Genomic DNA, 18,301 nt, shown 5'->3' on the forward strand with positions numbered 1-18,301 from the left:
GCAGCGTACCGAGCACAGCTCCGTCCGAACTTATACGCCGCTACGCGAGAGGCCACCCCTCTCAGTCCTCGTTAGTGCACCGCGCCGCAATAGCCTCCAGCTCCTGTCCCCACCGGATCGTACACTAGAGATCCAGCTGCAACCACAAGCAAGCGGTGCGATACGGCAGCCCTCGTAGCTGTGAGCGGGGACGTCCGACAAAGTCCCCTGCCCCCTCCTGCTCTGGCTCCTGTTCACTCAGGAGCAGCGGTGGTCCGGTCCAGTGTCCGAGCTCAGGACGGAGGAGCAGCTGAACCACCCGGTGCACAGCCCGGAGAGCCAGATACACAGGCTCGAGCAGATGCTGAAGCAGAGACCCTGGGGAACGAGGCCACGCTGTTGCAGGATGCACCGCCGCTACAGGTAAGAAGCGCATTCTTAAAGACTTAAAGACAAAGACTTAAAGACAAAGCTACATGAACGCGGAAACTTTGGTCTGTCTGTCTGTCTGTCTGTCTGTCTGTCTGTCTGTCTGTCTGTCTTTCTGCCCCTCGATACAGCCGCCTGGCCAAAGTTAAGGTTGATGCTGAACAATAGGTTTGTATACCCACAACCAAATGTAAACGTCTAGGTCAGGTGGCAATTTTCACACCTCTCAACGTTGTTGAGCCAACACAAGATATTGCGCTTATCTGAGGCAATAAATGAATGCATTGCTGATATTCGCAGTGTTCGTTTATTAAAAATACCCTGATGCTATTTAAGAAAAAATACAATCAGAAAGTACTAAATCGTTTCCCCTAGGTTTCACTAGCGGCATTTTAAAAACTCAAACGGCAACAGTAAAGAAATTTTCCGCTTGATCGGTTTCGAACGCACGTGCGTTCCGCTTGGAACGCCCGTAGGTTTAGCTCCCTGGATTCACGCGCATCTCCACGTACGGCAGCGCTGGCATCATGGCAGGTATCCATCCAAATCTACATGGTGGAAATATTCGGCTTCAAGAAGTCCTAGGATTTAATGGTAGCACAGAGGGCGTTAACTCCGAGGCTGTCGAAGCGACGAAAAGAAGATTAGAATGCTCGTGAACGAAAAGCAGAGAGGGGAACATTGACTAGGAGAGTTACCACCTTTAACAAGAAAAAAATAGTATTTTGTCTCTAGTAGGCTTTTTGTGCCTGCCCAAAGCAGCGCTAGTATTAAACCCAGAGTATAAAACAGATTAGTCCTTCTTGGTAATATGACATCTACTCGCTACAAAGGGGAAACTAACAGCAATCATCTTCATCATATATCACCGGCGTGGAACAGAGAAACGCGGTAAATATAAATTGACTTTAGTAAACTTCTTGCTTGTTCATCGAAGGAGGAGCGGGACGGGAGCGGATCACCATGAGAGGTGAGCGGGAAAGAGAAGGGAGTGTAAACATGGCAGGGGCGCCAGATGACTATGGTCTTTCGTCGACATTTACAACGAAGTGAGCAGACACGCCATCAATTTTTTCTAGGGTAGGATGGTAGCTGGGTCACCCTTACGCGGCTTAGACTTGTTCGTAGTCCCCTTTATCGTTACTTCGCTAGACAGGCTGCCATTGTGAGTAATCCGTGAAGCATTCGCATTTGAGCCTTAGCGACGGATACGTTTTGTCGAAACGGTCAAATTGAGACAAGGTGACGCAGGCGAGTGGTGGGGGTGTCTGTTGCAAGAAAATGAGAAATAGCTGCTCAACTACAGAGCTGATGCTTCTTTCAACCGGAAAATTTATATACTCTCTCAGACTGCTCTTCTTACCTGCGATGGTGCAGCGGGATTTTCTGTGGAAACTGCGGCGATAAATGAGTTGCATGATCCCGATAGAGAAGAGAAATATAAAGCGAAACTTTTAATGCTTACATGTTCTTTGACGTGTAGGCCCGAGCAGCTATCGCGTGAACACGTTCAGCGACCGCTCAGTGGCATAGGCTTTGTGCTGTTAATCCGAGGGTCGGCAGTTTAAAACTGGCTGCAATCGTAGCTTTTCCGATAAAGGCGAAAACGGTAAACGTCCGTGTGTCGAGATTTCAGCGCACGTTAAACATCCCAAGGTGGTCGAAATTAATCCGGAGCCGTCCACTACAGCCTCCACAGGCCTCATAGTCCAGGTGGAGCCTCGGCGCGTTGAACCCACTGAATTTGGAAAAGAAAAGAGAAATTTAGTGTAGCCACTTCATTTGCACAAAAACCTAAAATTCGTGAAGATAACACGCTTGTAGATATAATTTTTAATGGGTAGAGAAACTACGGTAAAGCAGTCCTCAAAAACTAAAATTACTAAAACACAAGAACTGAAAATATATTATATTGAACTAAGGAAATAAAAAATGAAACCACACCACCCTGAATGCAGAAAATTAAAAATAAAATTTCCAAGAAAATGCATGCGCAAGCGCATAAAAATAAAAAAAAAACTCTAACGCCCCGTTTTTGCCCAAAAATGCACAATCACAAGCTCAACGCATTTGTTATGATAATTAAATGTAAATTATGCGTTCGTGGGAAAAAACATTTCTAAAATGCACGTGACGTGAGAGAGTAGCCGGCGCTAATGCCTGGATTCAACCTGAACTTTTTTGTCCTGTATGTAACAAAAACAAGTCAAGTAGAAGGACTTTCGGATCAGCAGACAATTCTCAATATTTCTGCGCATTTTTAGGCGCCGCCTTTGGGCGCCCGTGCGAGGGCTGAGGGGCGTCGCCGTCGGTGTCATCGACGAACGATCGCAAGCCTGAAGAGTGGAAGAAAGCAGGGGAGCAGACTGTACAGAAATTGGGAGGGTAGGAGGTTCGCCATGGCGGTGCGAGACGCTTCTCCGAATGCGTCCGGAGGGGGGGGGGGAGGGGGGCGCAGTATGCTGGTCTCATACCAGACGCTCGACCTCACGAAGCTTGGTAAAAACAAGTGGAGTGGGGGGAGGGGAGCCTGCGCGCGACGGCGATGTGCGCTCGCTTCCCAAGACGGAGTTCGCGGTCCCTTCCGGAAACGCACTTCGCGCCGCCGACGCTGACACTATCCATAGCTGCCGTCGACAAAACCCACGAGTGAGTGCTTCCCAAGCGCACTGAAGCCATCAGGAGTGAGCGCTGAACGGCGAGTGACGCAATCAGTCGTGCGCTTCGTCAGCCGCTGCAGCTAAACGAGCTGCCAAAGCGAAAGATCAGCACCGCCGACGCCAGAACCCCCAGTGCGTGCTGAACATCGAGCGACGCAACCGCTGCATATTCTTCTTCAGCCACTGCAAATTCAAGTTTTCTCTGTCACAAACTACCCCCCGGATAATTGCGCCCGCTTTCAAATACCAAAGAAGGGCGCGAGACAACAGTTATTTATATTTTAGCAGGGTGGCCGGCCCGTGAGTTTTCACGTGTACCGAGATTGCTGGGGTGAATGAAATCACAACGGAGATGCTCGACTGCGTTTTTAATAAATAGGTTTACTACACGAACAAAAGATTACAGGCCAACGCCCGACACAAGAAAAAGAAGCCTTCACACTGCCATCGGCCTTGTGCCCGCAGGCACTAATCGACCGTACACTAAGCGCACGCGCGCGCTAACTAGATAGTAACACAACGAAGGACAACCAAATACACAAGGTGGCCACTACGGAGGCACTCGATCCACCGTGGCCTACGCCTTAACCTTCGACCTCGAAAAACATAACTCAGGCAGTAGTACGCGACAAGCGAAACACTCTAGAGGCAAACACTTGTTACACCTCAGTAACGCAACTACACAAAAAAAAATACTAGCAACACGCGAAACACTCTATGGGACAAACATCATTAACCCCCGACACAGCACTCACTATAAGAAACATCTAACAGCTCTGCAAGCTGTACACGACACTCGAAATGTCCTCAAAATCATTACCCTCACCAACAACACTACTACAAACAAGACACCAGAAAACCAACTCTCAGCTCGTTAGCTACAAGTAACGCTAGAAAAAAAACCCCGGAAAGATGCGGATATCTTAATCCGAGGCAACAAACAAAATACGGCGGGAGGGGCGTTGTAAAAGAAAGTCTCAACGAGGCAAGGAGGACACGCCGGTTCACCGACGGAAAGTCACGACGAGGTGGAGCCGACCTCGCCGGGCAGCCGCTTACGTGTTTCGGAGCTCCGAGGTGCAGAAGCTGGTCGGCCATGGGTCTTGCGGCGGCGGGAGAACTTGAGCGCTGAGCCGAGGCGTGGACCGATCCGTCGCGAACCTACCGATGTACTTCCGTTCACACGTTCACGTTCACGTTCACACGTTCACAAATCTCCAGCCGACTGCCCCAAGCGACTGCTTACGTCCGCCTAAATAACCTCCGCCGGCCGTCCCGTAGACCCACTCCGAAGTCTTCCCCATTCTTCCTCAGTTACCCCCCTCTCGGGGCCCTCGGTAACTCGCCACGATCGTACGCGTGCGTCCGAGCTAGCGATCGTGACGTCACCCTCCGCACCTGCACGCTGGAATGCCGCAGCTCGCATTGTCCTCGGAGCTGGCAGGGCGAAACATAGAACGTGAGCACCGAGCCGGAGGGGGACCCCGGATTCCACAGCACGTCGCAAAACGGCCGACTCCGTCCGGAAGGCCGTCATGTCGGCCGCCCGAATATAAAAAATGGAGGGCCTGGCCTGCAGTTTGTGACACTAACCCTACAAATATGTCGGCCTGAAATTCTTTGCTTAAACATATTTTGCACAGTGAAAACAGCTGAATGTGCATGTAGCATCGCCTGCATGTAGCTGCCGAGCGTGAAATTTCGTTTGCTCAGCCTTTCACTCTGCTCGCACTACCGGAAATGCCATGCCATTCTGACAACGGTGCGTACACCTGCCCTCTTGTAACGACAAATAGAGCATTGATAGTGTTGAGAGAAAAACCCCCAACGGTGTTGACACGCATTATCAACAGAGGATAGTCGAACCGCTTCGCCATGAACCGCTACCCGTTATGTCATTCTTCGGTTCGGTTCCGGTACTGGTTCAGCGGGCTCAAAAAATTAGGTTCGGGTTCTGCAGATCAGTTGCGCCGTATTTTCCTTTTCGTTTCCAATTTTCGGTTCAGTTCACTTCCGGTTCGACACCTGGATTAGGAGAGCAAGACAAAATTTTTTGCGGCAAAGGTCGCTTTCAGAATGAAATGACCGCTTTCTGGTCAATGCCATATTTATTTATTTACATTGCTTAGGAATATGTTGCCATTCGCTTAGTAACGGCAGTGATGCCTGGGTGGGGTGGGTGGGTGTGTGTGGGGATGAGGATGATGATGATGATGAAAAACGTTTATTTAGTGTCAATCAATCGGTTTTTTAAAACCCTTGCTAGGAGTCGGCCAGTATCCCTTGGGACCTGGCGGCTGCCTGAGCTTGACTGATGATTTTCCGTTGGGCTTCTAGGTCTGAGCTGAACATCACAGCCTCCCATGTGTCTATGGTGTGTGTGCCGTCGGATATCTGTGGGCACGTCCATATCATGTGGACCATGCTTGCCAGGTTTTCGCAATGTTTGAAAAGGGAGGTGCGAGGTAGAGGTGGCGCGTTTTTTGAACGGGGCTGGCGGCTGTTAGAATCTTTACTGAGACGCATGAAAGAGGACCAGTTAGTCGTCTCCGGTAATTCATAGCTCATCAAACATTACCCCGTGGATATGAACACTTGTAGTTCATAAAACAAGCCTTCCAAACGGTGCAAGGCCTGCTTAGATGCTTTTATCAAACGAAGAACCCAGCTTAACAATACAGCGCAACAGCAAACAAAGACTTAAGCTGAGGCACACAGGACGGGCTGTTAATCATATTGTGGTTTGTTTTGAACGCCATGTTTCCGGCACATTTGATTAAGATTACCTATCGTGTCCAATGTTTCATCGTGGGTGTGTGCATGCGCGTGTTTATAAATATGGCTTGTTTCTGTAATAAAAGTTCAGTTGGAAGTCAGTGCTCGTCCTGTGTGCCTCAGTTTAAGTCTTTGTTTTCTGTTGCGCTGTATTGTTAAGATGAATCACCAACTAGCCCAATACTACACTCTGAAGAACCCAGATACCAGATATAATGTTCAAGTTTATGATACACTCCATGGTATTTATGCAGGGCCCAAGGAGCTGCCCAGGTACCCCAGCACATCCAGGAAAAGGGCCCGGCCAGTGAAGCGTACAGTGACATAGTCTTCACCCTATTCATGCCTATCAAGGCCTTACCCTGCCGCCTCTGCGGAGAGGGTAGGAGTATCATTGGTGAGTTTGTCGAATAGCACATATTATCAGTTGCTGATGTTTTGTTGTAGGGGAAAGCTCTTGCACTGCTGTCAATTCAAGGCAGGCAAGTGGAAAGAAGATATCTCTAGAGACGCCCCCACAGGTCCTTAACTTCAAGTTTTTCTACGTGCGTCGGTAGCTCAGCTTATGACGGTTAGAACTCTGCTGCTGCAGAAGGCGGTTAAACTTGAACCTCGACACGGATCTTGTACGCTGAGGACCAAGTGGCTGCTCGTGACCGTAAGCAATAGTACAAAAATAAAAGTACCGTTTGTGTGGCCCTGAGAAGTGACAGCAAAGTTCTTGCGTAATTTTTCTTAAGAATTAGATGCCGCGTCTACTGTCCCATAGCTTTTCTTTGCGACGACTACCTCGATGAGCACACGAAAAGGTCACTCGTGTTGCAAATATTTTGAACTGCCTTCAGTACTATGTAGGTAAAATATGGTGGCATTATCGACCGTTTATTTTTGAAAGATTAGCGGCGCTGCGAAAATATCGTAATCATTAAAAGCTATCCTTGTTATACTCAAATGTTTACCTATGATTCTGCTTCACCACAATGTGCGCGATTGACGAACGCATGCAGCCCAGAATGCAATTTTGTCGCATCAGGATATCCCGCATGCGACGATATTGAATTGACAAACCTGAATCAATCGTAGGCTGGACGTCTTCAGTAGCTAAAACTCCTTATTGTCTCCATGTGTTCATCAAATGATAGCAATGTGGTGAGCCACAAACCCACGACTGCTCCAGAGTGCAAGTTCATATGCGCAGAGGGACTAAAAGGCGCCAAATCCTGTGGCAGACCGCTCGACAAATGCACATTGCAAATTAACTTAGGAACATACAGGCAATTTGTTATTTCTTTTTATTCTTTTTCTTCAGTTACATACAGAGTATTCATAACTATTCCATTGGTAGAAAAGTAACTTTATGGCAGGATAAATTTTAAAATGTAACTTGCAACCCACTGCTAGCCACCAAGACATTATGGACTTTCCTGCTGCGTAATCTCATTGGGCTTTTCCGTGCTACTACATTGTACTAGCCCAGCGTTCGTTGAACTAATCTCTCGGAGTAATCTAACGGACTAGTTGGATGGGGTTTCTGGTGCGTTCTTCTAATGATTTCCTCTTCCTTCTAGACACTCGTCAATATACTTGATAAAGCGAAACTTCACGAAACCCGAATGTAAAATGAAATAATTACAATGGAGATTTATTACCAGGGTTTCAGCCTCAAATGCATCATCATTTCTTCGGGATTAAAAAATAAATCTGATTTCCCTTATTTTGCGGGAACGGTCACGAAGTTTCATGTGCTCAAGAGCTCCGTGGTTGATATAAGCGACGCAGATGAAGATTTAATTGGGCAGTTCATGGGTCAACCAGGGTTAACTGGGTTAGACATACTGTTATTAAGACTAGCCAACTTTACAGAGCGCCTCGCCTTTGAAATTTTTGCTCACTTCCTAGGCACAGAAAACTAACAACGTTAAGCACAACAGGAAAGCTCTCGGCAAGAGAGAGAGAGAGAGAGGAAGTACAATTTTATTAATTTCATTAAAGCCTTATGGCGGAGCCATCATGCGAGCAACACTACTGGACGCAGCGTCGACATTCATATGGGGCAACAGCTCGACTAGCACTCAACCAATAGAAAAGACAGGGTTTAAAGGCGCAAAAAAAAACGGCGACTAGAAGAGAAAACAAGCAAGACAAACGAAGCGCCTTTTTCCAACTCTTCCAACTTTTCCGACTTTTCGTTTGTCTTCCTTGTTTTTTCTTCGAGTGTCCGCGTTTTTCTTGCGCCTTTAAACCCTGTCGTCATGTCGAACCAACTGGCCCACATCAAGCTCTTGCTAGCGCAATGGAGAACTTTAAACGCAATCTGGTGGAGCTGAATAGTGGTGAAAATTTTGATGCGAAAGTAAGTGTCGAATAGTAGAAGGGTTTTCTTGAATTTTCAAGAAACATGTCGCCCTCTCACAACTGGTGATGGCATCACTTCTTTGCTTTTATTTCTCTGCGGCGAAAAATCGAAAAAAATAACTGCATCAAACTCCCACAGAAGTAAAAAAAATGGATTGCACTTTAAACAGCTAAATTCCTTCAATAGCCAAAACGCTCTCCAAACGTATTATCGGGCAATGAGGAGGTCCGCTTTAAAAGAACGGTCAAGTAGACGCAACCTCACCTGTATCGACAAGCAAAGACGATGTTCAAATATCGCCAAGTTACTAGCCCTCCTAAATATCAGTAATAAGCAGGGACGAAGGCTGCCCTTGCAAGATTTTTGTGCCGCTGTGTCCTTCCTCAAACGCATGCCATTGCACGCTTTTGGCCTCCGTCGACAGTCGTGAAACTTGGGCAGTTTGCCCTTACAGAGACGCTATATAACGCCATCCCATATTCTCTCGACAGTCATCGGCATCCACGCAAAAAATACATCCCCGAAGAGGCAACCAAGCCATGCATGCTCTGTTTCTCCCAAATGATGGCGTATGTCTTAAAAACCTCAGATCTGTTGGCCGCTAATACAACCTAGATTTACACAGAGTTATTAGCGCCGAGGTAGGTACTTATCATAATTAGTAATTTTACAGTGAAGTTGTAAACAATCTACAGTTCCTCCGGATGTCAATGCAAGGCCTTCTGAAGGGGACTATGACAACGGAATTAGTCTGTAACTATCATTTTAATTAAACCAACTGCTTTTTTATTCCGGCTAGGGACATAGAAGGGGGTGCCACAAAAATCACATTAGATGCATAGAACATTTCAAGAATGTGAAGGCCTGGTTACACCTTCATTTCATCTGCTCTAGAGCTATTTGTTCAAGTTGCTGTCATCGGGCCCACGGCTTCGTCCGTAGCTGCTTCCGGTCGACGCCTGTTACGACGAGCGGCAATTCGACCTGCTCTAGCCTCTAATGCGCAGGCGATTTTTCTCGAGCGCACCAGCCCGCGACTACAGTCTGATGCGTCGTAATCCATAGCGATGTGGAATGAAGCTCTGCGCCCACGCAACCACATATACATGGAGCGTCCAGAACATTCCGTGGTCGCTGCTGTATACATTTTCCGACGCGGAGCACTCGGCATGTGCTCCGATTTCTTTTATCAGCGATTTTCTGCACACAACTGGTTTTATTGTAGGGTTTAACGCACCGTCGCAAGGCAGGTCATGAGGCGCACCGCAGTGGAGGCCTCCGGATTAATTTTGACCATCTGGGGATCTTTAACATGCGCCGAAATCTCGTGCACACAGGGGTTTTTGCTTTTCGCCTCCATTAGAAAAGCGGCCGCTGCGGCCAGGCATCAAACCCACGTCGTTGAGCTCACCAGCACAACGCCTTAGCCACTGAGCCACCGCGGCGGGCCAGCTGCCCCATGTGTATGGCTGCAGCGAAGTCAGACAAATGAAATACTCCACAGAAGCTGCTTTTCGAAACACGCCATACGCTACAAGTAAACCTGGAAGTGCTAAACAACCACGTTTAACGATATAGCAAGGGGCTTAAACGGGTTATTGAATGCTGAACAAATATAATACACGTATATCATGCCCTAGCGAAACATTTCTTTAACGCGGCTTCAGAAAGCTCACCGCAACTATCCCTGAACGAGTTATACATCTTAGGACTGCTAAAACTACCTCATAACTGTTGAAAGGTTTATTTCTACGGGTATTATCATAACTATCATACGGTACGACGCAGCAGTTCGTAAACCATTCCAACCATATCCCAAAGTCCCCTTCAGTGGACAGCCACATGTTTGTCTATAGGGTGAAACCGCAGTGCTTATAGGTTTTATACAGGTAATTGAGAAGAATGCTTATTTTTTCTTAGTACCGCCAGTTCTGTTTTGCCTCGCGCTTCCCGAGACAGCTACCTGGGCAGAAAGCTAGTGAAATTGTCTTCAAAGTTCAATTGATGCCCATTCGTTTTGTAATACTGTTTCGAGTGGTGTTTTAACATCGTCGCCGCGGTGAGCATTCAGGTCAGCATTGCTGAGCGTCAGTATTTCCTTAGGGCACATCGTTATGACCAATTGCGGTGTTTCGTTTCGTTTCAGATACACGTGGATACGGGAGCATCCAACGTCGATGTGCAGGACTCAGCTGGTGCCTTCACGAGTGCACCTGCAGTCTTGAAAATGCTGCGGAACTCTCCAACTTTTTTTCTTTTGAGCCTTCTCGAGAATAAATTCGAAATTAAAATTGTTTGCCCTAGTTGCGAGTTCGCGCTATGCGTGCATAAATGCTGAACCTCTAGTATATTGGCTAGATACGAACTTGTTTAACTATTCTCCCGCAGTTATTAAGGGAATATACTACACATAAGAAAGTAAATACCGAATCCTTGCCGCGGCCCGTTAGACGTGATTATCGGCGAGAGCGAAGGACGGAGCAATGAAGGGATCTGACTCGCGATTCTTTACGGGGAGGGGGCACGGCGCTGTTACCGGTGCTGGAGGGTCAAGATCCAGATGCTCGAGTGGTCAGTGGTCAGGCCCCACGGCTCCTGCCCGGCCGCATCAGTAGAGACGCCCGGTCGCTCCTGCTTCGCCTGCGGCTTAATTGCTGCAATGTGGGAGCCCGCCTGCACCACCAGGGCCGCCGGGCGTCCCCCACCTGCGCCGACTGCCCAGAGCCCGAGACGCTCGAGCACTTACTGTGCTCTTGCCGCCAGCATGACACCGCGAGGGAGGAACTCCGGACCGCATTCCAGCGACTCGGTGTACCAAGCCACAAACTGGAAGACCTCCTGTTCCCCACGGGATCGGACGCTTTACGACGGGGGGTCTTCCAGCACCTCCTCAACTTCCTAGTTGCGACAGGACTAGTGCAGCGCTTGTAGCCGTCGCGCCTTGGACGAAACAAACGCTACGTAGACTGTGCCCCACTCTCTTCCTTCCTCTTTCTCTCTTCCTATCCTTTGAAACCCACCTTCTTTTCTCTGGACTGGGTTGCATGAGGGTGAATTCCCCGACTGAGATCAACAATATTCCCAGCTCTCTTCTCTTGCCTTGTTAATAAATCACCACCACCCACCTCCTGCTGGTGCGGCTGCTTTCTGGCCGGATGCGCCGCTAGGTTTCACCTTACACCAAGTAAGGCTGCCCTCCCGCATCGTGCCCATGGGGCCAAAAAGTTCCCCCAGGGCGACACTGTCGCCTGGTTAAGTTACACTAGATAGCGCTGGTTATCCCGTAGAGCGCCCGAGGTGTCGGCCGGCGAAGCGATGGTAGTGAGAGCGGGGGTGTTCTCTAGGCTTAAAGCTGGTGGTGCCTCCGGCAGGGGGATGATGCGACATTGAACGTTTCCGGTTACGTCTCGTAATTCTCGACGCACTTGTCACATCTCAACATTCTGAAAACCGGCAACTACGGTAAGTACAATATCGCTTTTAAAAAATGGCTCACACGAGTTTACATTTCAACCCTCGTATGCCACGATAGAGGCTTCGCGTTAAATAAGTTCCTAACTAGGCGTTTTGATCCTCCATTTCTTGGCAACGTTCAGGGTATGTTTTAGAACAGTCGTTCTATTTCCATGCCTTCTCCTACACTATGGCGTGTTGGAAAAATTGAGTTTTATGTCAATTATCATTGCTGATAAAAAGCTTAAACGGTTTCGACCTGCTTAACCTTAGGATAGTCAAATATGGACGCTACGTAGGGCTTCTGCGCTGGAGTTTTGGCGACATGCAGCGCCCCTAGGGGCCGACGCCTCTGGGTAGTACAAAAGCAGACGACCTTCACCGCCCTCCATGTGTTTTCAATTACAAGTCAGGGCGAAAGTTGGTTGTACTTAATTTAATCACATTGTGGTGCGTTGCAGTCACTTAAACGCACCACAATATGATTAAATTAAGTCGCCCCGGCGGGGGGCAGTATCGCCAGGTCGGGTGGTCTAACTTCTTGACGATAATTATCGTTAGTTCTTTTTGCGTGAGGACGACAAAGGAAAGTTCACAACTAGCATTAACACAACGTTGATGAGCCTGAGGTAACTGTAAATGGTCGCTTCAGCGGGAGCACGCCAGCGGACGCGAGGAGCGCGGCCGATTCAGCGGACGCTGCTGGCCTGGCGTTGCAAAATAAATGATTTTTGCTTAACATTTTACGCCACACGGTCTTCGAATGACAGGGTACGCGCATATTAGCGAGTAGGTGAGGCAATAACCATCAAATAAAGAAATTGAGCGCAATAAAAGGATGCGAATCAAGCACCGAATCGCAAGTCAATTGCCTGCATAGATGTGTAACATAACCCGGTCGCATACACGGTGCACAGCCCAAATATTTACATAAGTTCGTCACTGACTGTGGTGGTTATCGTGCAGGGGTCGTCGCTAATATGAACGCCGACACGCCAGCTTCGTCTATAAAAGGGATTGGATGGCGAGACAATAACACATCAGAATTCATCACTTCCCGGTGCATTGCCCCCCATCTTCACACTTAGCCAGATTATTGTGAAATATTATTGGCAATTCACAGATGTTTTTTTTTTCTTTTTCCTTCAAAGCCACCCCCCTCTCCCACCCGATTTGCCATCCAGCCCTCCACCGTGTCGACTTCATGCAACTCGGCACTACACCTCGAAACGTTGCCGATCCTTACTTTAGTCTATTAAGAGCGAACTTGAAATATATGATGCAAGAGCGCAATTGAATAGAGTGACAGCATCAATAAAACGCAACGGCTACTCAGTTGCCCCACCACTTTGTTTTACTGCCACTACTTTCAGAATCACATATTTCACGCTTCTGACGCTCGCTGCATTTTGTGACTGAGCCATGGAAAAAACGGGAAGCTAGTGCTGCAATATGTATTCGTAACAATGACGCAAACCAGCAGTGTTTATTGAAAATGCACGCATAAGTGTGCAGGTAAGCAAAGGTACGGCTCACCGGAGCCGGCGAGCCTGTGTTCCGCGAGACTCGTCGGCTTCTACGCGCGATCATCGCCGATTGCGTTACTCTTCTTGTTTGATCGGCTGTTGTTGAAAAGTCCTTGTCACTAAGCGTATTAGTATAAACAAGGAGCTTTCACTTCAAATTTCCCTTCATACGACCATCGATCGGCGAATCTGCGAGTGGCAGAGCACGGTCACCATCCCAACACTTTCGTCGACGCTATAAACGTATTTAGCACTACAAAGCTTTTTTTCCGAATGCCACGTTGATCGCAGGACTAGATCGGACGCGTCGGGGGTGGGCTGGAGACCGTGTAGCGAAACAATCCGGAGTATCGAGCTCATTTTGCTTCTGTCATCACAGGATCATATGGGACCCCCGCAGCTTTGTACTACGCGTAATTACAGCCCGAAATCGGTTTCGCAGCGCCCCCTGGGCAGCGCAGGAGCCTTATAAAGAAGAAAGTAATTGACATTGGGACACAGAACAGATATGTTTCGCAGCAGTTCGGACAGTTCCAAAGCAGACATCACAAATATTCTGACATAACGGTTACCAATGGCGTAGTCTCGTAGTTTAAGTGAACGCATCTTTTTGTTGTTGGTAAGGTGAAGCCTATTGGCGGTGAAGGGAACACTGGCGGTGCTGCGAACGGCGCAAATTTGACGTCAGCTTAAGGATACCCGCGCTTTCGGTCTGCTCCGCTCTGGGCGAATGCACTGACACTACTCCCGTATCATTGCATCGTCGACGTCAGCATGCGTTAAACGTGCCGCTTACAGTATTTTTGGTGTTTTAGTTCGGTGCAGTCACAGATTCGGCTGAGCGGAAGTAGTGAAGATTTTTGTCGTGCCCGTGAAAGTAACAATGGTGAACTACAGTTCAGTCCCGCAGTTCGTTTCGACTTGCAAGGAGAAAGGCGTCAGCTTTCGCAGTTATCCGAACGATGTAAAACTCAAGAAAGTGTCGAAGATCCGGTTACGGATGGGGAAGCCAGCTGCGCCGTACTCTGCTGTGTGCAGCAAGCATTTTGCTGACGAGGACTTTTACTACCCAGCTTACGCCTAGCCTCTAGGTAAGTGGAGATGATGGTTTCGGACGTCGTGCAGCGGCACCAACAAGGTCAGTAACATTAAACTTGTATACTGAGCGCTCGCCATCCATATTACCGGTTCAGACGCCTGCGGGCAGGCGCTGTGCCGTCGCGAAATCGGTCGGTTCACACGTGGGACAGGCCAAAGCCGTGCCGGCCTGCGAACCGCCTAGCAGGTATTCGCCATGCATGCTCGTAGCACGTCATCTATTATAAGGCATGCCCGAGGCTTCGATCAAAACATTGTTTATTACTTCATACACAGCTTGCAATTTACTCCCAACTATGTATTTATGGGTTTCATGAGTCAACATAATGGAAAAATGAATGGAGCTGGTGAACTGGTCATTTATGTGCTAGTTTATGTGAATGAGGGTATTCCAAGGATGCATGGGCGTTGGAAGTATGTTGTCTTGAGGGGGCAAACGCATTTTACTGTGGGAGGACAGGGATAGGGAAAGGCTAATTGTGCTGTTTGGGGGAGGGGGATCAAGTGCCCCTTTTGACCCCCCCCCCCTGCCGACGCCCATGTAAAGAGGTATTCACTTTTTAGTGGTGCTTGTAAAACAACATGTTTAAAGTACTTCTATTTGCCACTGATGATTTGGAAAATGACTTACCTACACACAGCTATTTACGGATAGGAATAAATTAGCATGCTCAGTCTACTCACAGACCATTAATTGTGTGCAACCAAAAAAACCGCAGAGCCTGCAGCCTCCACCTCCTCCCAGGAAAATACATCCGGCGTGCTGACAGCCACGGAGCAGAGCTAGCTCTACGTGCTTTTAATGCGAAAACCTTTCAAGTGGGACTTATGGCGCCCGAAATGCACCCATAAAAAATACAAAAAAGGTTCCACGACCTTTATATTTTGATATAACGTGGCTTAAATTGCTCCTGAAAAAATGTCTTCCACACGATGCCTTCTGGCTTTGCGGTGAAGCCGACTTACAGGGTATCAATGTAAGCTTGGCCTTTGTAAACTGGCTTTCCCACCTTGCCTGCTCTGCAGTGAAGCATAGCCATCTATGGAGGGAGTACGATTACAGAAAACGGCTGTAACTCTTGCATTATCAAAAGTATCCCGACACAAATTACATTACAGTTACCCGCTAAGAGGACTCTAAATGCGTGACACCGGGCTTCTATTGTGTGAAAAAATTCAGTGGAAAATCGCGAGAACGGAACGGTTCTGGATAAGACAATACATGCACGCATCATGAAGGAGTGCAATAATATACCTTCATCTCATAAATCACACATTGATATACATTTAGATCGTTCGTAGATGCGATTCTTTTGTGAGCGAAAAATTCGTCGCTTTCGTGCTTTCCTCGCCTTTCTTTAGGAGGTGATGGTACATTTTACATTAGTCATTCGGAGTTTGAGATCGTCGCAATATTAATACTGAGAGAGACTGCAAGCAGGAAACGGGTAACAGGTACCTTCAAGCTCATTCATATTGAATGCGCCTTATCATAACCCACATCAATTGTATGAGCTTCTTAAAAGTACATCTTGAGCATTTCATAATAGTTTTGTGTTATTGCCTCTCACTAAAATATGCATAACATTCCTGCTTTCCCCCAAACAGCCTTTACGACGGATGATTTCCACAGTCTTTCTTTGAGTGATGTCTTCAACGGTAGGTAGGACGAACAAGCTTCAACGCACGGTAAGCTGCTTTTATTGTGCGTTCTGTCATGCAATTTGGTGGGACTAATTTTTGTATTTTCTTTAGGTCCACCAGAAAGTCAAACCTCTGTCAAGGATGCAGCACTCCAGGTCAACACCCTAGACCTGCTTCCCACTGGCAAAAATCAGACCACCAGCATTAGCGAAATTCGAAACCAAAGAGAGCTCACCATAATTTTGGGAATAAGTTGCTTTGAATTGCTCTACAACATTACAGAGTTGTACACCGACATGCTGCTAGCAAAAACTACAAGAAGTGTTTACACTTGCTTCTTTGCTTTATGAAGCTGTACCACAACATATTGTTCTGTCAACTCGGTGTACTCTTTGGTGGGCACAGAACAACCGCATCGAAGATCTTAAAAGAATCCATTGTGGTACTTTCCGGCATCCTTAAACATGCCGTGTTCTCGCCAACAAAAGAGGCAATCACAGCCAACATGACCTTGTATTTCAAGGACCATGCTGAAACTCGAGTTGTGCTCGGCTGTACTGAGATAAACATTGAAAAGGTCAAGGACTTCAAGTCTACATTTCTGACATACAGCCACTACAAGAAGACATATACGGCAAAGTGCTGGTAGGGGAGACCACTGGGGTCCTCATAAGTTCTGTGAGCCCTGCCTGAGGCGGAAAAGCGGGTGACTCGTATATTGTCAAACACACTGGAAAGCTTGACCTGTGAGAGCCACACAAGGACACAGTAATGGTATATCAAGGTTTTCTGATTCAAGAACTATGCGCTGAGAAGCACGTGAAACTGATTAGGCCTCCATCTCTCAAAAAACCACAACTAAGCGGTGTAGATGCGGTAGCAAACCATTCAATCGCCACAGCCAGGGTGTATGTTCAATGCGCAACCCAAAGAATGAAGGCCTTTAAAATTCTGCAGAGCTACTTCGACCTAGATATCTTGCCGTATATCGACTCCATAATTACCATTATTGTTGGTGTGTACAACCTTTCCAAGATACGGTTTAGTGGTATGCGCTTCTTGTTCAGCAACAGTGATGCTCAGTAGCTTGCCATATTCTCTGCCGCAACGTTCATGCACTTTGTAGCACTTCTGTTTGATTAATTCATTCTGTTACGAAACTGGTACAAAATATAGGGTTAAAAATTTTGAGTTATATTGTTCTTTTTGTAGCATTAAACTCGTGAATGACTAAATTCAGTAATGCATGTTACATGCTCAGAAAAAAGGCAACGATATGTTATACGGAGTTGGCCACAAAAAGCGCCAGGAGAACAGGTAATACTGCGGCAACATTGCACTCATGAATGAATAAACTTAGGCCCATCACATTCTCAGAGGGAAAAACCCCTATATCTCAGTCAATGGGCAACCAAAGGCATTAGAAGAAAAGGTATCACTGTGACCCATGAACCCCATTCTTGTAGGCAGCATTTTTTATACCGCAGGTGATTGTTTCTCTCCACAGTTTCTTTAAATGTTTCTTGAAATAAAAATACGTTTCTGTTGAGAACACCACCAGGGAAGATTGGCAAGAAAATGTAGGGCTGTTACATACAATATAGCAATTCTTTTATCAAAATTTAACATTAAAAACGCTGACATAGTTTAACGTAAGCTAAGTGATTTTAGGTGCGGAGTAAATTAGGACCACACAATCTCCGTACACGTCCATGGGCATTTACAATCGCAAGAAATCACACAGGCACCAGCAGGATTCCAGCCTGTGTCTGGTCGACCAGACAGAGTTAGTGTCAGTCGTATTACCAGTTGGGCTACGACCGCGAGTACCCGAGAGTCAAGCCGCTTACTCCATCGCCTATAATGGTGCGGAGTACCTTAGGACCTCCCAATATGCGTCCGCGTCCATCCGTACGCACACCACGATCAAGCGAGAATCAAGCGAAATTCAATTTGAGCAGTCAGTTGCAGTTTCATTGAGGGAATAATCAAGGTGCAACTCACGGCTCAAATCGAATGACGGTCGGGGCGCAAGTCGGATGTCACTCGGGGCGCAACTTGGCTGTCATTTCCGAGTCCCCGTACTCCGCACCCTCGCCTTCACCCACGGAGTGGAGTGCTGCCGTTTTTTTCCTTGGTTCCTTGATAATGGGGCCTTACAGCATTGCTATGTAGCCAAATGTGGCGAAACATGAAACTGTCTGAAGGGCCGCAGAAGCATGTTGTCGGTACTTGGCATACGTTTTTTATATAACTTGTGACCAAGAAAATAGAAAAATAAAGGTATTAAGGCCCGAGCTTAAATAGCCAGTAGGTGAGAGAATATAGCATGGCCTGCACATCTGCATCTATGCGCCAGGAATGAATCACCACACTGTTGT

At 47.4% G+C, this 18,301-nt stretch overlaps 1 pseudogene; it reads left to right on the forward strand.

The window, feature by feature from the left end:
• LOC144140062 (uncharacterized) overlaps positions 1-17,006 on the forward strand; it is a 30,150-nt pseudogene extending 13,144 nt beyond the window's left edge.
• The last annotated feature ends 1,295 nt before the right edge of the window (positions 17,007-18,301 follow it).

This window comes from Haemaphysalis longicornis, unplaced genomic scaffold (genome assembly GCF_048455015.1).
Source record: "Haemaphysalis longicornis isolate Haplotype H1 unplaced genomic scaffold, Haemaphysalis longicornis Haplotype H1 scaffold_5, whole genome shotgun sequence".
NCBI classification, from domain to species: domain Eukaryota; kingdom Metazoa; phylum Arthropoda; class Arachnida; order Ixodida; family Ixodidae; genus Haemaphysalis; species Haemaphysalis longicornis.